A 26,479-nucleotide genomic window follows, 5' to 3' on the forward strand; every position below is an offset into this window, starting at 1 on the left:
CTTTTGCAGCTAGGTGTAGCAACGAAACCATAAATACTTTGCGGAGACGTCATCGTGGCTGCCATTTTGGGGTACTGTAGGACGTCGAAAAGCTACGTATACAAGAAGCGTGACAGCGTGATAGGCACTTTTTACGCTGAGTGGAAAATCGATAGCAGTGATAAGCCGGTGAAGAACGGTCACCGACAAAAGGCAAAGTCATATACACGCGTGATAACACGGTCCACTTATATGTCATCGTGGTCGCCATGTTTGGCCGCTAGCATGGTGAGAAGGCTGCGTCCGTGACGCCTCGTGAAAACTATTTATACGTACTTGACAGCTCGAAGACATTACCGCGTACATGGTTGACGCCTACGGCGCTATTGAGCATGCCTTGAATAATAATCAGTTGGCGTAAAGCTACACGTTTCAGCCTATATACACCCGCTTGCTTCACGCGTTGGTTTTTCATTCTATTGTATGAAATACATGTTCTTCTGAGAAGTTGAGCAGACACCGAGCATTGCTAGGCAGCAGCGGCGGCAGTCCATACACCTACACAGCTCAGGCGAGGTTACAAACAATCGCGCAGAGTGCTGAAGTCGAGCTACTCGTTGCCATATATAGACTATAGCCTCGCCGGTGTTGCGAACTCGATCGCCATTGCAACATTCCTTCAGCCATGAAAGTGCCTGCAGGAGCAGGCATTTTCCTTTTTCTTTGTAGATGTAATTATATCCTGCCGATGTTATCTCCAAAACTACGTTGCAAATGCATGCGAAAAGTGAGACAAACTGTGCGCGAGTGCATGGTCCTCGGGAAACTCGTCTTATGGAGAGGCAAAATTTCGACACAATGATGAGGAGCCAACGATACATACCCATTTACCATTCATTTTTTGGTGGGGATGTAGCACTGCAGGATTCCGTTGCTATTTTGCACTATAGTGCGACTCGGCGTCTGAAGAGAGGGCAGTCTTGCTGAAGCCAAGGGATGCGTGCGAGGCCATTACAGTTTGCCTCATAACGGAACATCTGGGGATGGTTCTTGGAATTCCGTCTCGTCGCCTTATCCACAATATTATAATACACGTAGCCATTGTCTTTCATGCCGCGGTATTGCTGTGCGAAGGGTGGGACCAATATAACCGAAGCTTAGTCGCGTCTCCACTACGACTCTGGGTTCCTCCTGATATTCAAAGTTCATGCGACCAGCTGGGCCAGTGAGTCAAACACGAATTTAAGAGATCATACTTCAAATTACTACTTAGAACAAGACAACAGATAAACGTTGGCCACAGCAAAATTTTATTTAATACATACCGCAGATTCAAGGTCCGGGCAGGGTATGCCTAAATATACAGAAATACAAAAACACAACAACAACAACTATTTAATAGCACGTGAGAAAACAACAAACCGGCATGTTATGATGCGCAGTCATTATCACCCAAAGCGCGCCGGGAGATCAAAGCTATAAATCTGCTGTGAGTGGCTTTGCGTTGCTGAGATGTATGCAGGGTGTTTATATATGTATATATATATATATATATATATATATATATATATATATATATTATATATATATATATATATATATATATATATATATATATATATATATATATATATATATATATATATATATATATATATATATATATATATAAGGTGCGAAATCTTTAATAATTGCATACGGCAGATAGCACAAGTCTAACCGTTGATCTAAATTACTCGATGAGGCGGAGATTACTTCTACGAGAAATAAAAACTCTTAATTGAATAATTAACATAATTGCGCTAATTCACATTTAGATTAATTACATTACGGCGTATATTGAAATCTGCGAATTATAGCCGGTGAGTTCTCAAGGCGTATACACTTGGAACGAATTCTCTGGACTGTATCAGTTTCGAGATATTAATTTTCAAGGTGTCCGACGAATTGCGCATTGGCGTTCCAGTTACTTCATTTACGAAAGCGCTGTTTTATGCATTGACGCGCAGAGGTAACTGGAACACCAGTCATAATCAGATCGTGGTTTTGACGCGTAAAACCGAATAATTTTTTTTTAACCCCACCTTTTTCGAATTACTTTTTCTCTCTCTTTTTTTTTTTCAGTGCTCTGCCGAAGACGTATTCCCGCAACCGATGTGTTACAGGAAGTCCACGGCATTCCTAACGGCAGCTTCTGTTGCGATAAATTACAGGTATGTATATACACTGCGCACACACAGTGAGTGCGGCGAGAATGAGGCGTGTCGTGGCGCCCTTCTCACCTCTGTGCTCGTCTGCTCGCGCTGTATGTTTGTACTTGCAATGTCCCAGAGACTATAGTCCCACAAAATGAGGTAAAACCATGCTACCAGGTAGGACGGCAATGTAGCTCTAGATGCGGCTGAGGTGCGCATGCTATTAAAAGCGTTTGCTTCCGAACTGTGCAGCTTATCGCTTCAGCAGTTCTGCGAACGTGCATAAGATAAGTTAATTCGAGCTGATGCTTGGGCACAAATTCGAAAGACGTCCATGCAGCCATGTCGCAAGATGCCCATAAGCTCATGTTCGATTAAACGGTATGTTTCTCCGCCATTTTCTTTGAAAGCCCAATAAAAACAGCTCTATACTGACAGAAAGATGTTCAGTCAGTACTCAACAAGTATTCGATTCGATGTTATGCGTTCGTGCTTGATTCGCTTTAAAAAAAGTAGGGACCAGTAATGTGGCTGTTAAAGCGATTGCTTTTTTTTTAGCTATTCACCCACCTTGGATGCTTGGTCTGTAAACGGATACGGTAATAGGACTTGTGGATGAGGATTCTATAGAGAGGATGAAGCACAGGTGTGGAGGCGTAGAGAACGATTACATAAACTAGACAAGGGAGGAGCGATGAGAGGAAGGCGCCTAATAAAGATGTTCACCATGACGTCTTCACCAACACGTACATAAGGCGTTTATATGACGTGCGCCGGATCGCCTTTCAAATTATATCTCGACAACTCCGCGTCTTCAAGTAAACAGATATCGCGTTGCGGCTTAGTGTGTAGGCTGACGGGTGCCCATAATGTTTCATGGGATGGAATGGAGACCGGCAGCAGGGTCACATAGGAAAGCTATTACTTACTTTAGCAGTCATCTACGATTGTTTCTGCCATAGCTATTTTCATACTTTTTTTTTCGTCATTGTGAGCGAAATATGGCCATATTTTTCTTGGATATCTGTACCACAACGCTGCGTCTTGAAGGGCTTTCCTTCACGCGAGGCAGTGCAAACGGTTGGCTTATTTTTCCGTGATCTATTTGGAGTCGGACTGCTGGTACGATCTGTTGATAACTCGGCGCTGACGCCCGTGGTTGTACCTGGGTCGCAAGCCCCAAGGGTAGCGTTGGCCTGGCGGCCTGGGGTACAACTGCAAGCATCCGAAGGTCCCGGCAAAGCATGAGTCGACAGGTAACAACGAAACAACTTGTTTATTTTAACATCGCAAAGAGTTGGCGGTCAGGTTTGACCGAAGTAGAGAGACGGGAGAGCACTTCACTCAACGGAAGAAATCGGAGCCCTCCTCTGGCGTCCGGGGCAGCTGTTTTTATACTCTCGCAGTTGAGGGCAAGAAGGAACCCCTCAAAAGACGAGCACGTGAATGTACAATGGGCTAATGGTGACGCACACTGTCGTAGCGATGCCGTAGCACCATGTCGTGGCGCTGCGCACGATCTCGTAGCAACTGGTCGTGGCGCTGCGCACGATCTCGTAGCAACTGGTCGTGGCGCTGCGCAGCACACTGTCGTGGCGCTGCGCAGCACACTGTCGTGGCGCTGCCGGTCGGACACAATGACTGTAACGAGAAGATGGTCCCTGCTTTGGCTTCGCCTGTTTCGGGCACAATGACTGGAACGAGATCCCTGCTTTGGCATCGCCTGTTTCGGGCCCAATAACTGGAAGGAGATCCCTGCTTTGGCATCGCCTGTTTCGGGCACAATGACTGGAACGAAATCCCTAGGCGGTCGCATCGCCGCAGACGCGCCTGGAAACACCTGGCGATGAGTGTTGCGGTGACGACGATCGGGCCAAAATGTCCGCCGCCCCGCCGCCGTCGCGCCGGCAAAACCACGTGTCGCAGGCGAAACGCAACAGACCGCCCCGCCGGGGAAAGGAGATCCCGATGGACAGGGGACTGCATCCGCTGTCCGGAGGGATGTCGCTCGATGATGCTCATAACCGAAGTCGGGCGTCCCTTGACGTTTCTTGAGCGCAGCGCACAGAGAAGGCCTCGTTCTCTCGTTCAGGTTCGCACGGGACACTGCAAAGTGACTTCGGGAGAGTTCCCATTTTTGTTCTCGTTCCCGGCAAGCGTTAGAACTACGCTGAAAACTCAACCGCTCAGTCAGCAAGCACGGCACAACCCTCACTAAGCCCTGCCAGGCTCTTTCCCCTTTTTATACCACTGCCTAGTTCCTTACAGTAGTCTAGCATCACTCAGAACGCGTCCACAAATTGAAAAATTGCACTAGAAAGCATATCATCACTTTGAAACACTAAACAAAAGCAATATGTTAAAAAAAATCCTGCCTCAGGAAGAAAAACATCAGTAACAAACAATTTTGAGGCTGATTCCTACGTTAGGGGCTTCGACTTAAGCCATCGGCGTTACCGTTGAGACTCCCCTTTTTGTAACGCACCTCAAAGGAATATTGTTGTAAAGCGAGGCTCCAGCGCAGGAGGCGGCCATTTTTGGGAGAGATGGTCTGCAGCCATTGGAGAGGGCAGTGATCTGTCTCAATGATAAACCTCGAGCCGGCTAGATAGCATGACAATTTCTGAACGGCCCACACGAGACATGCACACTCTTTCTCGGTGGCGCTATACGCCTGCTCACGACTGGTCAGCTTACGACTAGCATACAGGACGGGGTGTTCTACTTCTCCATTTTCCCGTTGGCACAGTACAACGCCCATGCCTCGCTCGCTAGCATCGCACTGAACAATGAACCCCTTTGTATAGTCTGGCGATCGTAGCACAGGCTGGCTTGTTAGGGCACTCTTTAGGGCGCTAAAAGCTCTTTCCTTTGTCTCGTCCCAGACGACTGTTTGAGGCTCTGTTTTTCTTAGAGCATCCGTCAGGGGAGCCGCGATATCAGAGTACCTAGGGATGTACCTCTGATAGTAGCCGGCGACACCTAAGAACGACCGAATATCGGTCTTTGTGCGCGGTTGCGGAAAGTCTCGCACAGCGGCCACTTTTATTTCAGAGGGGCGGCGACGACCCTGACCAATCACGTGACCGAGGTAGACAACCTCGGCCTGTGCTAACTGGCACTTAGGAGCCTTTACTGTCAAGCCTGCTTCGCGCAGGCGGGTTAGCACTGCCCGCAAGTGTGTCATATGCTCAGACCAGGATGCGGAGAATATCGCTACGTCGTCTAGATACGGTAAAGCGAATTCTTGCTGTCCCCGCAACACTTTATCCATGAGACTTGAAAAACAGTATGGCGCGTTCTTCAAACCAAAACTCAACACTTTAGGACGGAATGTTCCCATTGGTGAAATGAACGCCGCATACCTACTAGCCTCTTCTGTAAGTGGAACCTGCCAATAACCCCTGACAAGATCTAGGGTGGAAATAAACTGAGCGCTACTAACTTTCTCAAGGCGCTCCTCGATGTTAGGGATCGGATAAATTTGATCCTTAGTGATGGAATTAAGCCTGCGGTAGTCGACGCAAGGACGAGGTTTCTTGCCCGGTACCTCAACTAAAATCAAAGGGGAGGTATAATCACTCTCACCTGCCTCAATAACACCGAGCTGTAGCATTTTCTTTACCTCAGCCTCCATAATATCGCTCTGGCGGGGTGACACCCGATACGCCTTGGATCGTACTGGCTCTGGGGAGGTAAGTTCTATATCATGAGTAAGTACAGAAGTCCTACCAGGCCTCTCAGAGAACAGACCTTGAAACTCTTGTAATAGCTGGTGTAGTTCGGTTTTCTGCTCAGGCGACAGCGGTGCTTTACTGATAAGGTCACCAATGACTTGACCGGTGTCTTCCCTGTTCGTCACTGAGCCTAGTCCCGGAAGCTCGACTGGAAGCTCTTCAGGAACGTTTATCATCATGCACACCACTGCTTCCCGTTGTCTATAAGGTTTGAGCAGATTACAGTGGTAAACTTGCTGTGCTTTCCGCTTTCCTGGCAGACTTACCACGTAGTTAACGTCCGACAGTTTCTGAACAATTCGTGCTGGGCCCTCCCACTGCACGTCTAGTTTGTTGTTTAGCGATGTGCGCAATATCATGACCTCATCGCCAACCTCAAAACGACGGGCCCTGGCTGTCCGATCATAATAAACCTTGGCCCTCTGCTGGGCCTTTGTCATTGCTTCACCTGACAACTCCTGTGCCCTTCTTAAGCGTTCGAGGAGCTTAAGCACGTACTCCACCACGACTGGGTCGTCGCCCCTACCTTCCCATGATTCTCGAAGCATGCGAAGCGGAGATCGAAGCGAGCGACCGTACACCAGTTCAGCTGGCGAAAACCCCGTAGCCGCATGCGGCGCGGTCCTTAAAGCAAACATCACCCCAGGCAGACACAGCTCCCAGTCAGTTCGATGTTCAAAACACAAGGCTCTTAACACGCGCTTCATGACGGAGTGGAGCTTCTCAACGGAATTCGACTGTGGGTGGTACACTGAGCTGTGTAACAGCTTTACCCCACACCTTTCGAGAAAAGTTGTCGTCAAAGCGCTAGTAAACACTGTGCCCTGATCTGATTGAATTTCTGCAGGAAAACCAACTCGCGCAAATATGGACAGTAGTGCATTAACTATCTCAACTGAGCTGAGTTCTTTAAGCGGCACTGCTTCAGGGAACTTTGTCGCTGGGCAGATCACAGTCAAAATGTGTCTGTACCCCGTGGCTGTTACCGGCAGAGGTCCCACAGTATCAATAACGAGCCGTCTAAAAGGCTCCGTAATGATAGGTACCAATTTCAACGGCGCCCTTGATTTGTCCCCTGGTTTGCCCACCCGCTGACAAGTGTCACATGTCCTCACGAAATGGTCTGCGTCCCGAAAACACCCTGGCCAATAGTACTCTTGCAAGAGACGGTCCTTAGTTTTCTTAACTCCTAGGTGTCCGGACCACGAACCCCCGTGTGACAAGCGCAACAGATCCTGACGATAGCATTGAGGCACGACCAGCTGATCGAACTCCACTCCTCTTCGGTCTAGATACTTCCGGTACAGGACTCCACCTCTTTCCACAAAACGCGCAGTTTTCCTGGCGATACCTTCTTTGACATTGCAGCGCACGTTTTCCAGGCTGCCATCCTTTTTTTGCTCGGCTATCAAAGCCGTCCGGCTGACTTTTAGCAACCTATCAAGTCCGTCTGACGTAGGCGCGATGAGCAAATCAGTAGATAGCTCTTCTAACTTTCCCGCGTCGGGATTTTCCTCTCCAGTATCTGGCGCCTTCAACGCTACAGACTCAATTTTATTCTGTTCGGGCGTGCTCTGAATATCAGCTTGCTGCGCCTCTGACCCTTTTTCGTTGTTTGATAACGTCGGCCCCGCAACTACCGCCTTTGCAGCGAGCTCCCGAACCTTCGATCTGGTTAAGGCCTGAACACTAGCTTCACCAAACAAAAGCCCCTTCTCGCGCAGGAGGTGATCGGACCTGTTTGAAAATAGGTACGGGTACTGGGGTGGCAGCATAGATGACACTGCCGCCTCCGTCTCAAGCGCTCCGAAAGGTCCTTCAATAAGCACTTTTGCTACCGGCAGACACACGCTATGAGTTTCCACGGCTTGCTTGATCCATGCGCACTCGCCCGTGAACATATGGGGTTCTACGTAAGACGGGTGAACTACATCCATCGTAGCTGCGGAATCGCGAAGCACTCGGCACTCTTTCCCGTTTACGAGGAGGTCTCGCATGTAAGGCTCAAGAAGCTTCATGTTCTCGTCAGTGCTGCCTATTGAAAAAAACACAACTTTTGGTGTTGTTTCCGGACACTGCGCCGAAAAGTGACCCGGCTTCTGGCACGTATAACACAAGCGCGCTCGCCTCATCTCGAACCGCTTTCTGCGTTTGGCTGCCGCCGTCTCTTTACGTTTGGTCGGACTGCTTTCGCTCGCATCCGCACTACGCGTGTCCCCCTTTAATCTCATGGGCGTGAACCTTGGCCTCTCAGACTTGGAGCCAAATTCACCCTTTTGACCGTCCTTAGCTCCGCGAGCTCGACGCGTCACAAACTCCTCGGCTAGCTCAGCGGCTCTAGCCACCGTACTCACGTCTGGCCTATCCAAGACCCAGTATCGCACGTTCTCCGGTAACCGACTATAAAACTGCTCTAGCCCGAAACACTGCAGAACTTTATCGTGGTCACCAAACGCTTTCTCTTCTTTGAGCCACTCCTGCATGTTCGACATAAGCCTATACGCAAACTCTGTATATGACTCACTTTTGCCTTTCTCATTTTCCCGAAACTTCCGACGGAACGCTTCCGCAGACAGCCGGTACTTTTTTAGCAGACTCGATTTTACTTTGTCGAAATCCTCTGCTTCCTCTCTATCCAAGCGAGCGACTACGTCGGCCGCCTCGCCGGGTAACAAAGTGAGCAAGCGCTGTGGCCACGTTTCCCGAGAGAACCCCTGCTTCTCGCACGTTCGCTCAAAGTTAACCAGGAACAAACCAATGTCCTCTCCAAGCTTAAACGGCCGCATCAGGTCAGTCATTTTGAACAATACGCGTTCTCCTGCACCGTGTGCCTGACTTCCATTACGAGCGCGTTCCATCTCTACCTCAAGACGCTTCATTTCCAAAGCGTGTTGACGGTCACGCTCTTGTTGCTCTCGCTCTTTCTGTTCTTTAAGTTCGCGCTCCTGTTTCTCTTTTTGCTCTTTAAGTTCGCGCTCCTGTCCTTTTGACCTCTCCTCAATAGTCTCAAGGCATTCCGACAGCTCGTCATCCTCAGCCTCTAACTCAAGAATAGCCTTTATCAGTTCCGGTTTTCTTAGTTTGTCTGAGACATCCAGACCCAACTCTCTTGCAAGCTCCAACAATTTCGGTTTGCGCAACGACTTCAAATCCATGGCTGCTCTGAATGCTGCTTTCTCTACTGCTTACTATTGTCTTGCCGCAAACTAACCCGGCAGCAACGACAACCACAATTACCAGCTCTGTTTCTGACACTAACAAAAAGCCTGGCAAAGCTCAGTAGAAGAAAGTCCCGCACTCACCAAACCTCGCAGGCAGGAATTCCGCGCAGTCGTTCCGCTGCAGGCAACCAGTCGTCACACAGGGCTCGTTGCACTGCTCCCGGATCGTCGTTGAGCTGCTCAGCATACTGTCAACTGCATCTCTTTGCTGCTGGCCTCCGTTGTCGCGATCTCGCCGCTGGCAGACCGTTGTTTGAAGTCGTAGGCGATCCCACCGCTGGCAACCAGATATTTGGAGTCGGACTGCTGGTACGATCTGTTGATAACTCGGCGCTGACGCCCGTGGTTGTACCTGGGTCGCAAGCCCCAAGGGTAGCGTTGGCCTGGCGGCCTGGGGTACAACTGCAAGCATCCGAAGGTCCCGGCAAAGCATGAGTCGACAGGTAACAACGAAACAACTTGTTTATTTTAACATCGCAAAGAGTTGGCGGTCAGGTTTGACCGAAGTAGAGAGACGGGAGAGCACTTCACTCAACGGAAGAAATCGGAGCCCTCCTCTGGCGTCCGGGGCAGCTGTTTTTATACTCTCGCAGTTGAGGGCAAGAAGGAACCCCTCAAAAGACGAGCACGTGAATGTACAATGGGCTAATGGTGACGCACACTGTCGTAGCGATGCCGTAGCACCATGTCGTGGCGCTGCGCACGATCTCGTAGCAACTGGTCGTGGCGCTGCGCACGATCTCGTAGCAACTGGTCGTGGCGCTGCGCAGCACACTGTCGTGGCGCTGCGCAGCACACTGTCGTGGCGCTGCCGGTCGGACACAATGACTGTAACGAGAAGATGGTCCCTGCTTTGGCTTCGCCTGTTTCGGGCACAATGACTGGAACGAGATCCCTGCTTTGGCATCGCCTGTTTCGGGCCCAATAACTGGAAGGAGATCCCTGCTTTGGCATCGCCTGTTTCGGGCACAATGACTGGAACGAAATCCCTAGGCGGTCGCATCGCCGCAGACGCGCCTGGAAACACCTGGCGATGAGTGTTGCGGTGACGACGATCGGGCCAAAATGTCCGCCGCCCCGCCGCCGTCGCGCCGGCAAAACCACGTGTCGCAGGCGAAACGCAACAGATCTCATGCGCTTAAGCAATATATGCTTTTACGGCTGGCTCAACCCATATTCATTTACTTATCGCTTGCTTTTATATTTGTTTCTTTATTTATTATTGCGACTTTAGAATTTATGATGTTAAGAATAGTTCAGATGGTGCTAGCCCATTGCCCTATGCACTGATTATAAAAAGAAAAGCAAATAAACACCGTGTCACTGCGAATTATCACGCCAAAAACCTCACTCTCCTTCCGACCGGTCAGCTCACTGAGCGTTCCCTTAGTATTGCAACAAATTGATGCACATAAAATAAACGAGCAAATGAAGAAACAATAATGGGAAGTTAAAAAAAAACAATGTTTTTATTGGGAAAGAGGTTTCAGTAGCGCCTCTAAATCCGTATGGCTGATCGTTGTACACAAATCAAGCGACGCAGTCATCATTTTACGACTCAAACGCTCAAAGCAAGCTTCGGTATCGTAGTTCGACTGTGTACTGTAGTCTACTACAGGTGACTATTGAGAAATATCGAATATCAAATTCCCGAATCAAATACGAACTGATTGAACGTACATCCTCAAATGCGTTAAAACTGAATATTCACCACCTTAATTCTGACAAAAGTGCGAGCAATCAAGTTTGCTATTGCAGCTACAATGAACTTTTATTAAAGCGTATTAAGACGGCAATTACGGTGGAAGCCAGTGACTTCTTTAGTGCATTACATATACTGAAATGAAGACAAGGAGGCGCACTTGGGCCCGGGCGCTCGGACGGTACGCGAAGACAGAGGACGAGCAAGAATTATAACAAGGCGTTCGGCGCAACGGCCTCTTGTCTGGTTCTGTCTGCTACAATAAATATAAAAAGGAAGGGGTGAGCGGTAAACTTGGTATAGCCGTTTTAGTTTATTTAGCAGTCCCTAGTTATACATTTACAAAACACGGTACGTGCACTACGGGGCTTCGAACCACGGCATTCAGGCTTCTTTCCTTTCTTGTCTTCTAATCAAGGGCCCGAGCGACAGCAGCAGGCAGCGATGCTGCCATTTAATTAAAGGTGCTCCCAATGAGCGCAATACAATCAGAAGCTTAAACAAGCAGACAACAAAAACTAAGTTACGGACGGCTAACCCTTGCGCGGGTTTTGAAGCGCGAACGCCCACGTATCGTTGCCGTGCGTTGCACATATCCAGCGAGCGCGACGCGAAAGAAACACAAGACGAGAAATACACGTACAACGGCACCCTCTCACGCTCGCACAAATCCGACAGCGCTGAGTGTGGCTGCGAGCGAGCTGTGCGCTACAAAGCACCGGTGAAGAAAGGTCGCATTTCGCTCCCGCCGACGTCATTTGCCGATGAAAGAGGGGCCAAAGCGAGCGCGCTGTTGCGTTTAATAAGGACAGTCTCCTTTATTTGTTGAGCATGATATATATATATATATATATATATATATATATATATATATATATATATATATATATATATATATATATATATAGCGCGCGTCGCCGAGGCGTCGCTGTTTCGAGCTCGATCGGGTCAGGAGATCGCGCACTGTGTCCCTGGCGCTGCCGCGCCGTTCGGCCGACGCATTAATGCAATTGTCGCCTTATCGCGGCCGCCTGGCTCACGTCCGTCTGTCCTGCCCGCACGCCGTCTCCGGACGTCGTCGCTCAGGTTGCTCGGCTGCCACGGGCTGCCGCTCCTAACCGCGAGCGCCGCGTCGGATAACCCGCGCCGAAAGCGCGCGGCCTGCTGCTCTCTCGTCTTCCAACATTTTGGCCCGTCTTGGCTGCGTTTTTCTTTCGTCTCTCTCTCTCTCTCTCTCTCTCTCTCTCTCTCTCTCTGCGTGTGTTTTATTTATTTATTTTTCCTTTCTTGTTTGTTCTTCGTTCTTTGTGCGCATGCAGCTGGTGGAACTGCGCCGTGACACTCGAGCGCCTGAGAGTGTTTATCGCTCGTTCAACGCTGGCGGTCAACGGCCTCCAACGGGCATAAACTTTCATGGTGTCTTCGTTTACGGCAGCGTGCGTCGTCCACAGGTGTCTGTGTGTGTGCGTGCGTGCCCACGCCCGCGCGCAACGGGATAAGCTCCGGTTTGAGCCGGGGGAGAATGGGACTCGGGGGGTCCAAGTCGAAGTGCAGCGTGCGCTCGCCGCGGTGTCTGCCGTCGAACTGCGCTGCACACGAAACCTGCCTCGAACGGCATGTTCTAAGGGCACTATCGGGCGCGTGCTGTATGCCCATTAACGTGTCGTACGCACAAAATAATTTACCGCCTGTCAAATCAGCGCTGCTTAAAGCGCCAGTGGTCGTGAAGAAACTGCTGACCACTTCATAAGTCACTGCTTCTGAGCTATATACGGCTGCTGTCGATCGCGTCAGGACAACTTCGTGGACCGACCACCGACAGACAAGAAAGCTTGTTGGAACAGAAGTCTCGCTATACTAGTCTGTCCCAAAAGTGATTGAAGACCCGAGGTCGAATGGCCAGCACGAGCGGCGTTCGGCTGCGCCAAGTGGTTGCTGGCATGCACGCGTGTTCAGCGATGTCTTTCCTTTCAATGACGTCATCTGTGCCTTGTCCCCCTCGGCATTCGCCCAAGGCAACAGAAGAGTAGTTTATTCCACGGGGTATGAATGAAAAACGCTCGTGCACCGTGCACTGGGGTTCCTCACTACGGCGTGCCTTATATAATCAAATCGTGTTTTCTTTTCTCGTATAAAAACTAGCTGATTTATTTTTTATATAGAGTATTCTCGCACCGCGTAAGCGTTCTACTGGTCGCCACCGATGCCACCTGCCGCCGACTGGGCACGCGCTGGGTGCATCGCGCGTGCGCAGTCCACAGCAGGCGCTGTCGGTAAATGTAGAAGTTATATTGAGGGGTTTTACGCACCAAAACCACGGTCTGATCATGAGGCATGTTCTAGTGGGGAGTGATAAATAGAGGTAGCGTACACAAGATTATTTGGGATTATTGTTTGGGGACTGTAAGTAAGCCCCAAAATGCGTAAAAATATTTAGAGTGTACTTTCGTCTCTGCATGGACTATAAATGCTTTGCAACGCCGTGGCATGGGCGCGTCCGTACTGGATCACGTGGGCGGGCCGATATAAGCGGTCTTGTGTGAACAAAGACCGGTGGTAAATGGAGAAGCATGCTTCTCCATTTACTGTATTATAGGCGCCGGGGAAATGGCCTTCAGCTGTGTCGATAGCGTGTAAACTAATTAAGTAAAATGCGTGCGCTTATTCAATAATTCGTAATTTTAAGGCTGACATACCGTCAGATAATGCTTAGGCGTCGTCGTGACGCGTCCGAGCCGTCGGTCGAGCTAGTTGAGTGGCGGCTGCTGACCTGGCATGTTAGTTTGTTCTTCATATGAAACCATGATTGCTTGAAACTCATTGTGTCGTGAATTCACGTCGACACATTTGCGGAATGATGCGTGCTGCGTATTCTTCGGTACAGCTGTTTCCCGAGCTGCGCGCTTACATTCTCCTCCTCAGTGTACTTGATTTGTTCTAGTGAACTACTGCGCCTTATGCTCTCATCGGTGACACGAAAGCCAAGAAAGCCAGTGAAATTTCAGTAACTGTTCTACACCATACACCTTGAATATATGGTTTAGAGCACTTGTGCATGCAGAATACTTCCCGTTAACGCTGTCATGCCTACCATACAAAGATTAACGAAATTCTGCACAAGACATAAATGCATAATGACTTATGGCTCATGGGGCGAAACATCCGATGTCCGGCGTTATGGAATCGAAATTCCTAGGGAGTCGGACCCTGGACCTGCGGTGTTAATTGAGGCGAAGTTAACTGTGACAGATAGAACAATTCTGACCCTTCATCTAAATTACTCGATGAGGTGGTCATTACCTTTACGAGAAATGAAAATGCTTAATTGAATAATGAACAAAATTACGTTAATTAACGTTTTATTTAATTAGTTTAGAGCACACATTTCAATCTACGAATTGTAGCTTGTGAGTACGCAAGGCGTATCCACTTAGAACGAATTCTCAGGGCTGCACCTGTTTGGAGATATTACTTTTGAAAGTGTCCGACAAAGTGCATTGGCGTTCCAGTTACCTTCTAAAAGAAAACGCAGCTTTATTCGCTGAAGCCCACACGTAAGTGGAACGTCAATGCATTTGGTCATGGCACCTTCAAAAGGAATATCTCGAAACTGGTGCAGTCCAGAAAATTCATTCCAAGTTCATACGCCTTGTAAGCTCCCTAGCTGCAGTTAGTAGATTAAAACATGTGCCATAAAATCTTTAATGAAGATTTTAATTAGCGTATTTGTGTTAATTATTCAATTAAACATCTTGATTTCTCGTAGAAGCAATGTCAGCCTGATCGACTAAATAAGACCAAGGATTAGAATGGTCGCGCAAGCGACGATAAGTATGCAAAAACCTTATTTTTGTCCTACATTTAGCCGCCGACTGAACACTGAGGCTGTCCTAGTAAATATACGCTAAATAGCGCTTCTGATGGCACATTGCGTAATATACAAATTGAAAATTCTTTATCAAATTACTCGTTGTTTTAGGCGAATAAAGTGTGGCAGCGGTGGCGTAGAGGTAGAACACCCGCCTCGCGTGCAAGAGGTCCGTGGTTCGAATCCCGGTGCCGGCAATTTTCCACCGGATTTAAAAAAAAAAATCCGCGTGTTGATAAAATTGCACAAACAGGCCTGGAGTGTGGCCTGATCCCGGTGACCAGAACCGGTAATGCACTCCCTCACCAGAGCAGGATTGGCCACCCTGGTGCAGTACTTGGCCACAACCTCCTATATGAATACAACAATCAAACCCCGGCCGTCAGTCTCCAGCAGCCGCGAAGGAACTGACCACGGCGGCGGTCAGACATGCGACGCAGCAGAGGGTGCTAAGAATCACTGGCTCCGGACAGGCCGCCATTGGAATATGAACCTGGCAACGTTTAACGCTAGAACGTTATCTAGCGAGGCGAGTCTAGCAGTGCTATTGGAGGAATTAGAGGGCAGTAAATGGGATATAATAGGGCTCAGTGACGTTAGGAGGCCAAAAGAAGCATATACAGTGCTAAATAGCGGGCACGTCCTGTGCTACCGGGGCTTAGCGGAGAGAAGAGAACTAGGAGTCGGATTCCTGGTTAATAAGAATATAGCTGGTAACATACAGGAATTCTATAGCATTAACGAGAGGGTGGCAGGTCTTGTTGTGAAACTTAATAAGAGGTACAAAATGAAGATTGTACAGGTCTACATCCAGTCATGATGACCAGGAAGTCGAAAGCTTCTATGAAGACGTGGAATCGGCGATGGGCAGATTGAAAACTAAATACACTATACTAATGGGCGACTGTAATGCCAAGGTAGGCAAGAAGCAGGCTGGAGACAAGGCAGTGGGTGAATATGGCATAGGCACTAGGAATAGCAGGGGAGAGTTATTAGTAGAGTTTGCGGAACAGAATAATATGAGGATAATGAATACCTTCTTCCGCAAGCGGGATAGCCGAAAGTGGACGTGGAGGAGCTCGAACGGCGAGACTAGGAATGAAATAGACTTCATACTCTGCGCTAACCCTGGCATCATACAAGATGTGGACGTGCTCGGCAAGGTGCGCTGCAGTGACCACAGGATGGTAAGAACTCGAATTAGCCTAGACCTGAGGAGGGAACGGAAGAAACTGGTACATAAGAAGCCGATCAATGAGTTAGCGGTAAGAGGGAAAATAGAGGAATTCCAGATCAAGCTACAGAACAGGTATTCAGCTTTAACTCAGGAAGAGGACCTTAGTGTTGAAGCAATAAACGACAATCTTGTGGGAATCATTAAGGAGTGTGCAATGGAAGTCGGTGGTAACTCCGTTAGGCAGGATACCAGCAAACTATCGCAGGAGACGAAAGATCTGATCAAGAAACGCCAATGTATGAAAGCATCTAACCCTACAGCTAGAATAGAACTTGCAGAACTTTCGAAGTTAATCAACAAGCGTAAGACAGCTGACATAAGGAAGTATATATGGATAGAATTGAACATGCTCTCAGGAACGGAGGAAGCCTAAAAACAGTGAAGAAGAAACTAGGAATTGGCAAGAATGAGATGTATGCGCTAAGAGACAAAGCCGGCAATATCATTACTAATATGGATGAGATAGTTCAAGTGGCTGAGGAGTTCTATAGAGATTTATACAGTACCAGTGGCATCCACGACGATAATGGAAGAGAAAATAGTCTAGAGGAATTCGAAATCCCGAAGGTAACGCCGGAAGAAGTAAAGAAAGCCTTAGGAGGTATGCAAAGGGGGAAGGCAGCTGGGGAGGATCAGGTAACAGCACATTTGTTGAAGGATGGTGGACAGATGGTTCTAGAGAAACTGGCCACCCTGTATACGCAGTGCCTCATGACCTCGAGCGTACCGGAATCTTGGAAGAACGCTAACATAATCCTAATCCATAAGAAAGGGGACGCCAAAGACTTGAAAAATTATAGACCGATCAGCTTACTGTCCGTTGCCTACAAAGTATTTACTAAGGTAATTGCAAATAGAATCAGGAACACCTTAGACTTCTGTCAACCAAAGGACCAGGCAGGATTCCGTAAAGGCTACTCAACAATAGACCATATTCACACTATCAATCAAGTGATAGAGAAATGTGCAGAATATAACCAACCCTTATATATAGCTTTCATTGATTACGAGAAAGCATTTGATTCAGTCGAAACCTCAGCAGTCATGGAGGCATTACGGAATCAGGGTGTAGATGAGCCATATGTAAAAATACTGGAAGATATCTATAGCGGCTCCACAGCCACCGTAGTCCTCCATAAAGCAAGCAACAAAATCCCAATAAAGAAAGGCGTCAGGCAGGGAGATACGATATCTCCAATGCTATTCACAGCGTGTTTACAGGAGGTATTCAGAGACCTGGATTGGGAAGAATCGGGGATAAAAGTTAATGGAGAATACCTTAGTAACTTGCGATTCGCTGATGATGTTGCCTTGCTTAGTAACTCAGGGGACCAATTGCAATGCATGCTCACTGACCTCGAGAGGCAAAGCAGAAGAGTGGCTCTAAAAATTAATCTGCAGAAAACTAAAGTAATGCTTAACAGTCTCGGTAGAGAACAGCAATTTACAATAGGCAGCGAGGCACTGGAAGTCGTAAGGGAATACATCTACTTAGGGCAGGTAGTGACGGCGGATCCGGATCATGAGACGGAAATAATCAGAAGAATAAGAATGGGCTGGGGTGCGTTTGGCAGGCATTCCCAAATCATGAACAGCAGGTTGCCATTATCCCTCAAGAGAAAAGTATATAATAGCTGTGTCTTACCAGTACTGACCTACGGGGCAGAAACCTGGAGGCTTACTAAAAGGGTTCTACTCAAATTGAGGACGACACAACGAGCTATGGAAAGAACAATGATAGGTGTAACGTTAAGGGATAAAAAAAGAGCAGATTGGGTGAGGGAACAAACGCGAGTTAATGACATCTTAGTTGAAATCAAGAAAAAGAAATTGGCATGGGCAGGACATGTAATGAGGAGGGAAGGTAACCGATGGTCATTAAGGGTTACGGACTGGATCCCAAGGGAAGGGAAGCGTAGCAGGGGGCGGCAGAAAGTTAGGTGGGCGGATGAGATTAAGAAGTTTGCAGGGACGGCATGGCCACAATTAGTACATGACCGGGGTTGTTGGAGAAGTATGGGAGAGGCCTTTGCCCTGCAGTGGGCGTAACCAGGCTGATGATGATGATTATGATGATGAAAGCGTTCGAAGTTACTCCCACCGCTCTGAAAAAAATTCATGCTTCGTCTTCGACTCAAAGCGTTTTGGGGGCAAACATAAAACGTATGAAAGCGCTTGCTCAAAAGCCAATAGACGTGTCTGTGTATATTCTGTATAGGGCCTGTCAAGTGCAGGTATGGTTTCAAATAATAATAATAATAATAATAATAATAATAATAATAATAATAATAATAATAATAATAATAATAATAATAATAATAATAATGGGTAAAAATCGCTGCGGCGTGCATGTGGAAATCAAAAATGCAGCTAAAATGAATAGCCAGCGAAGAACGGTTGAGAGAACGATATCGTGTACGTGGTGAAAGAGCCTTGCAACGTGATACTGCCACGCAACATTTTTTATTGTACGCAAAAAAAAAACGTAATTCTCACCGTCAGCTCCGAATAGCCAGCGCCAGAGCGATCGGCGGTCAGCCATCTTCTGTTCCTTTCGGAACTGGGCAGTCTCCGGCTATTCCGAAAAAAAATATCGGTTCTGTTCGGCATATTATTTCACCTTTCGTGCTACACGTCACTTTGATGTGGTGAGTTATCGCAGTTTTGTGACGGTGCTTGACAGACAGGCGAAGTGGGAGCGGTCGAAAAAAAATTTGTACAATAGCGGAGGTCTAACGACGACAAATTCCCATTACGTCCCTCCTGAGTGACGTTACGCTTCCCTAGGATTATTTCCCGAACGAAGTGTCTAGTACAAAAATTGACAAAACTAGAACGTGCACACAGAAGCGAGCAAATGCTTCCCTCAGCGGCACACACACCACTTGACCGTGCATATTTATCACTGGGCGCTATCTGTTGTTTTAAATTACAAAGCAATATGGAGGTGACTCCATATTGCACAAAAAAAAAGTGGTTTAGTGATTTTGGTCTAAGCAGAGAACAACAGTGAAACAACGATATGCGCCGAATACCTTCGGAATTTGGTTTTAATCAAGCATGCATAGTGAAAACAAGTTTACCAGACAGTTAATACAATGGTCAACGTGGAGCTGCGGTACTGCAGGCGTTCCAATGCCGAGCATCGCGTGGTGCAGGTAAAGCATCAGCCTGCCGCTCCCAACCTGCTACCAAATCAAAACAAGAAACGGGAAGGGGTAACCCTGGCCCTGACCCTTGCACTCTTCACGCTATGACCACTGTCGTGCATAAACCGTACAAGACCATTGATGGTAACGCGGGGGCTTATCTGCTTATTGCTTGTTTCATTTGTTGGTAGAGCGACGTTACGGAATCATCATAATCACCACCACCACCACCACCACCACCGTCGTCGTCGTCGTCGTCGTCGTCGTCATCATCTTCATCATCATCATAATCATCATTTATGTCCCCTGCAGGACGAAGACCATTGTCTGCGATCTCCAATTACCCCTGTCCTGCGCCAACCGATTCCAATTAGCGCTTGCGAATTTCTTAATTTCATCACCCCACCCAGTTTTCTGCCGTCTTCGCCTGCATTCCCCTTCTCTTGGCACCCATCCTGTAACCCTAACGGTCCACCGGTTATCTAACCTACGCATTATCTGACCGGCCCAGCTCCATTTCTTTCTGTTAATGTCAATTAGGATATCGGCTATCCTCGTTTGCTCTTTGATCCACACCGCTATCTTTCTGTCTCTTAATGTTACGCCTAACATTCTTCGTTCCATCTTCCATTCTTCGTTGTTCTCGAGCTACTTTGTCAGTCTCCAGGTTTCTGCCCCATATGTGAGCACCGGTAAAATACATTGATTGTACACCTTCCTTTTCAATGATCATGGTAAGCTTCCAGTCAGTAGCTGACAATGTCTTCCATATGCGCTCCAACTCATTTTAATTCTTCTGTGAATTTTCTTCTCATGATCAGGTTTCCCTGTGATTAATTGACCTAGGTAAACGTACGTACTTCTTCCTTCACACACTCTAGAGGTTGCCAGTCTATTGATCATTATCTTTGTTTTCTGCTCATTAATCTTCAACCCCACTCTTACACTCTCTGTTAAGTTCCTCAATCATTTGCTGAAACTCGTCCCCAGTGTTCCTGAACAGGACATTGTCAACTGCAAACCGAAGGTTGCTGAGATATTCGCCGTTGATCCTTATTCCTTAGCCTTCCCAGCTTAATAGCTTGAATACTTCTTCCAAGCATGTAGGGAATAGCATTGGAGAGATTGTGTCTCCTTGTGTGACCGCTTTCTTAATGGGTATCGTTCTACTTTTTTAGTGGAGAATTAAGGTAGCTGTGGAATCTCTGTAGGTATTTTCCAAGGTATTTATGTAAGCGTTCTGTACGCCTTGATTACGTTATGTCTCTATGACTGCTGGTATCTCTACGGAATCAAATGCCTTTTCGTAATCTATGGAAGCCATATAGAGAGGCTTATTGTACTCGGCGGATTTCTCTACAACCTGATTAATGACATGGATGAGATCTATTGTAGAGTATCCCTTCCTGAAGCCAGCCTGTTCCCTTGGTTGACCGAAGTTCAGTGTTGAAGTTACTATATTGGAGATTATTTTGGTAAATATTTTATATAATACTGGGAGTAAGCTAATGGACCTATAATTTTTCAATTCTTTAACGTCTCCGTTTTTGTGGATTAGTATAATGTTTGCATTCTTCCAGTTTTCCGGGACCCTTGCAGTCAATAGACACTTCGTATAAAGAGCCGCCAGTTTTTCAAGCATTATGTCTCTTCCATCTTTGATTAAATCGACTGTTATTTCATATTCTCCTGCGGCTCTTCTACGTTTCATGTCTTGCAAGGCCCTTCTGACCTCATCGCTAGTTATAGGAGGAGTTTCTGTAGCCTGTTCATTACTGTTTCTTATGGAGGTATCCTGACTCCTCTGGGTATTGTACAGGTCAGTATAGAATTCTTCCGCTTCTTTACTATATCTTCGATATTGCTGATGATATTACCCTGCTTATCTTTCTGTGCATACATCTTCGTTTGTCCGATATGCCTAGTTTCCATCTCATTGTTTTGAGGCTGCGTCCATTTTTTACTGCTTCCTCAGTCTTTCTCACTTTATAATTTCGAATATCCCTTATTTTCTCCTTGTTGATTAGTTTTGACAGTTCCGCGAATTCTATTTGATCTCTTGAGTGGAACATTTTCATTTTTTGTAATTTCTTTATTAGGTCCTTTGTTACTTGAGAGAGCTTACCAAGTTGTTACTAGTTGCCCTGGTGCGTTACCTCCCACTTCGATTGCTGCTTCTGAAGCCAGCCTAGTTGCGGTTTCATTCATTACCTCTATGTCATCTTCATCTCTTTGCTCTAAGGCTGCATATCTGATTGCAATTACCAGCTTGAATTGGTCAGCTTATGCCCTTCCTGCGTCTAGGTTGGCTGTTTCTTCTTGACCAATTTTACTCTTTCTCTGTTCAAATTCAGGTGAATCCTAGACATCAGTAAGCTATGATCACTGCACGTTACCCTACCTAACGCTTCTACATCCTGCACTATGCTGAGATGGGCAGAAAGTATGAAATCAATTTCATTTCTTGTTTCATCATTTGGGATTTTCCAGGCCCACTTTCTGTTGCTACGCTTGCTGAAGAAAGTGTTCATTATTCGAAGCTTATTCCTTTCTGCGAATTCTACCAGCATCTCTACTCTAGCGTTCCTGGAATCGACGCTGTATTTGCCAATTGCCTATTCACCCGCATGCTTTTCCCCCACCTTTGCATTGAAGTCACCCATTACTACTGTATACAGAGTTTGCACTTTTCTCATCGCTAATTCAACATCTTCATAGAACTGATCTACTTCCTCATCGTCGTGACTGAATGTTAGAGCGTAGGCTTGTGCTACCTTACCTTACATTATACTGCTACCCTCTTGTTGATGCTGTAGAATTCGTCAATGTGGCCCGCTATGTCCTTATGGGTTAGGAATCCTACCCCGTATTGCTTCTTATCAGGGAGACCTCTATAGCAGAGGACATGCCTGTTATTCAGCAACGTATAAGCCTCACCAGTTCTTCTAATCTTACTAAGGCCGATGATATCCCAAACAATGTCTGATAATTCCTCAAACAGTACTGCTAAGCTAGCCTCACTCGACAGAGTTCGGCAATTAAAGGTTGACAGGGTCAGTTTCCATTGGCGGCCTGTCCGGACCCAGAGATTCTTAGCACACTCTGCAGCGCTACAGGTCTGGCCGCCGCCTTAGACAGGTGCTCCGCATCTGCTGGGGACTGAGGGCCATTGGGTAATTGAGTGAGTCATTTGGGGAGGGGGGTGGCCGAATACTGCACCAAGAAGGCGAATTACTGTTCTGGTGAGGGAGACACACCTTGGTGACCGTCGCAGCCTAGGTTCTCGGTGAGAAGTCAGACTGTTCGGGTGAGCACTGATCTTTCTTCATTAATTCATGGATGTGAACGGTGGTGAATATTAACTGACAGTGCTGGTGGTAGCATATGGCATCAAGTCAGTACGAGCGAACAAAAGCATGACACGGTCGTCAATCACTCCTTAACGGGCCGCTTTACGATGCCATCGCAGCGAGGATATTGTTTTCCGGAGCTAGCAGTGAGAGAGTTTCTGCATAACGTAACGGCGAACGCGAAAAACAGCTTTTGGTTCTGGTCATCCAACACAGGACTCCTATGTTCTATGAGCTCGACCCGAGAATTGACAAAGCTGGACGTGTATGATGGCTGGACTGCACGAAGTGCTCAGGCTTGACTTTATTTCTACAGATATGCACATGAGGACCTGAGGTGTTAGCGGCAGGATCTCAATAAGATGATGCGCATGCCCGTGTACCTAAGAGGCGTAACAAAGAGCTGGCAGGATCTTCACGTCCTACTGAATGTCAATCTACAGTGCGCTGAATGGACAGTTTCCTGGCAATATTATCTGGGAGTAAGCTCCAGGTGGGACAAAGCTGTAGCCTTCAGATAAACCTCCGATCCTTCTGTTGAGCATTTCTTTCAAGAAGTGGAGCATGTTACCTGTAGCTAAAACCACCACTTGAAAAATACTGCATAAATAATGCTAGGATTGCTTACGAGCATTAATCATCATGCTCAACTTCGAGTGGCACATGTACTAGAAGACTTTCTAGAGGACATGAAGGTGTTATTCAGTTAAAAGAAACAGCATGCGGCAATTTGCGATGATACACCTAATAGACTTCGTCAATTGAAGACGTTACCTATACCGAGAAAACTAAGCAAGGGGCCAAACTGTTCTCTAAATGCAGCTTGTCGCCGCTGTGAGAAACAACCTCGTAACGAAGGGACAACCTTTTTTAGTGTTGTAAGCTTGTGTACGTTTCTCTGAAAGTTAATGGAAAAGAAATCAGGGCTATGGTGAATAGCGAAACCTCAGTCGCCGTTGTGAATATGAATGATGTTGCAGACTTGAGAATTGTAGATTGACCGATAACCGTGTAGCAGAAAGCACACGATGAATGGGTAGATGGATTGATCTTTCAACAGAACACAAGCAGCAAGACGAAAACACTCGCTTTTATTGAAGTCAAATACCATTATTTTTGTCCCGCTCATTCATAACATAAATACGGCAGAACCTATACTTAGGTGGCCAAGTGACCACACTGGATGACAGCCAGGTGCCTTCATTTGCGAAATCTCCGACTCCAAAAGCCCCCTATAACAGCAGGTGTCACATGACTGCATCCGGTACTCCTCTGCGACGGAGGATACCTGAAATCTATGTCAAAGTATACAGTACCGTGTGAGCTCTTTAACACAACTTTGCTAACACACGGCAAATCATGTCGCGCGAGAAGAAGCTTTGGTTGAAGGGGGTACGGCAGAAAATGCAGAAAATCCGTCCGCCCTTGTTTTCTTATACGTCTCCTACCGCTACCAAAGCGCCTAAAGAAAGCGTCATGTTTAGTCTCGGCACTGACTAGAGGCTGGTAAATAAACAAACTGAACTTTTCCCTTGTCCGATGCCACGTATCGGCGACATTACCAATGAATCGGGGGAGCGCGTGGCATTTTTCTCTATTGTCTAAAGGCTTCTGGCAAATGTATTTGCTTGAGAAGGTGATATTGTCTGCCTTCATAACGCCATTTGACATCTAGTATAACAAGTTGCCCTTTGGCTGGAAAAAAAATATGCCGCATGGTCTCAGGAGGTGATGGACTGTATCTTGCAGCCACATCTTGAAAATTTTCGCATTGTCGAATCTATTTCTGAATACGAGAACTACGAACTCCTGGGAAAAGTTTTGCAAGTGCTCAGCGAAGGAGATCTCAGGAAAAATTAAAAAGAACGAGGTTTAAAAAGAACGAAATGCAAAAGCGCTGGTGTACCGTGCATGAGGTGCACATTAAAGAATCCCCAGTGGTAAAAGTTAATCCAGAGTCCCCCACTATACGGCGTGCCTCATAAGTACGTCGCCGTTTTAGCACGTATTTTTTCGATATAAGTGTTAAAAATAAAGGAACGTGGTGCCTTTGCCTGTAATAGAAATCGATATTTCCTGACTCATTTTTATTGAACTTCCAACTTAACAAAGCCACAAAATATCGTTGTATAAGGTTTTCGCACTGGCGTTTCCTGACGGACTGCACAATTCCGTGACGCGATATGCTAACAGTGCGAGGGAGCGTGCGCGCCCACAACTTACTTTCTCCGCGCCTGCTACCACTGTTGTAGCTAGTCGCGAAACCTTAAAAAATGATATCCTCGAAAGCAATCCTCGAAAACAATGTGGCTCCTGTTTATTGTGCTTGGCTTCTTTCATTTTAAGTCCCATCCTAGTTGTGTTAACTCTTCGAAGTTTACACACAGCCGCGCGTTACGCATTAAGTATTAACGGAGTCGCAGTGCAGTAACTTCAGGGCTGTCTGCACGCCAGTTACTTCATATAGCTCTTCAGAGAAAACACAACTGTGACGTTGAAAAATTTGGCGACGCTCCTCTCTGCAGGAATCGACGTACGCTTGGAGCATAAAACTGCAAAATGAAGGCACGGCGTGAGTTTTAAGGCTTTCCATAAATAATAAGAAGAAATTCTTGAATCGGTAGTTCAAATGTTCGAGACTGCTCGTGCGTTTCCATCCCGCTTGATAGCCATCTTTTTACACCCCTTTCTCGTCGCTAGGAGACATCGCTTCTCCCCTTCTCGCTTTCCTTTTTTCTGAACTTATAGCCTGTGCGCAGCGCGCTATGAATATTATCTCCAAGTCATGAGATGAGTAGTTCATCTCTTTCCCGCGCCAATTTTTTTCATGCTGTTGTGTATATGGGTCTTCGAAAAAGTCAGGCCTCAGCAGATTGAGAAAATCCGATATGGCATATAGTTCTGGCTGGCGTACTTTTCCGACTTATGTAGCAAAACAGTTCGCGCATCTGCCGAAATGATTTTATTGTTCTCGCATCGGCAGTAACTCGCAGCCTTGAGTTAAAAATTTTTGCCCGCGCGATCGAAGCAAGCTCTTTGCGAAAATAGCGCCGCGGCCGAATAATTCCTCTTTTCGACGATGTGCGAGATGCTAGCAAAGTCAGTTTGCTGGTCCCTGGAGAAGGTACAAAACTCTCTTCTCCCAACTCTTCTCTCGGTTCATTTTGCGATTTAAAGAACGGGTTAACGATACTATATGTGTTTGCAGTTCATGGGACCTTCTTTTTTATTCAAGTTGACTTTTCCTTTTCTTGCAGCCTCACGCAGGCATTCCTTCGAGGATTTCTTTGTACAAAACCAAAATTATTTGAACGAATATCTCTGTAGAAATTCGCTTTCGGTTCTGATATTATTTTGGGGCATTTTATGGTTATTAATTTCTCGTTTTCTCTACGACCGATCGTTCGCTTGACGAGCGATGCTCTGACTCAATAAAGCCCAAGTAAGGCTTCCATGAAATACTCGTCTGCGATTCGTCAAATGGCACGCGAAGAATAGAGCAGCTATAGTGTTCCACGCTCAGAGACGCTCTGTTCAAAAGCGCCGACGACGTTTCTCTGCTTGCGAGAGGACGCACCCGAGAAGCTTCACCGTGTCAGCGCCGGACGCGCTACCGGTTTCAGCGTCGTCCGGTAATGAGAGCAAAGCTAAGCCTCCGCAGTTTCCTGTCGGAGCAAACACGCTCCTCCGAGCCAAGTGCAGAAAAAGACCGGCTGGTGACGTTCTTACCACGTCGGATCATTATTGGCGACCAACGGGAGGCGGCTAAATGGCATCGACGTCTCTTTCGCGCGCTACACATAAAAGTAGAACGTCTCGTTAAAGGGACCGCGAAGCAAGAAGTCGGCGACGGAGGCGTTCCAGCTGACGAGCGCTGTCTTTGTGTCCTTTCAGAGAGCGTGACGAGGTCGAATGAGCGGTTTTGCGCGCCGGGCTATAGCGGTAGACGCCGGTCGTGGAGTGTGGCATCGATCCTTTTCGTCAGTCGACCGAAGAAGCGGCCGCAGGGTCCGCCGCGGCCGGCTCAAAGACGCCGGCCAC

The 26,479-nt window shown here is 47.2% G+C and overlaps 1 long non-coding RNA gene across 3 annotated transcripts in view; it reads left to right on the forward strand.

Annotated features, from left to right (window-relative positions):
- The window catches only part of LOC142566116 (uncharacterized), a 281,596-nt gene that overhangs the window by 24,844 nt on the left and 230,273 nt on the right, over positions 1 to 26,479 (forward strand). For all 3 annotated transcript variants that reach the window (XR_012824972.1, XR_012824969.1, XR_012824968.1), the window contains exon 4: positions 2,104 to 2,192. This is a non-coding gene — a long non-coding RNA (uncharacterized LOC142566116). The remainder of the gene's footprint in view (positions 1 to 2,103; positions 2,193 to 26,479) is intronic.

The sequence above is a fragment of the Dermacentor variabilis genome, chromosome 1, assembly GCF_050947875.1.
Source record: "Dermacentor variabilis isolate Ectoservices chromosome 1, ASM5094787v1, whole genome shotgun sequence".
In the NCBI taxonomy this organism is placed as follows: domain Eukaryota; kingdom Metazoa; phylum Arthropoda; class Arachnida; order Ixodida; family Ixodidae; genus Dermacentor; species Dermacentor variabilis.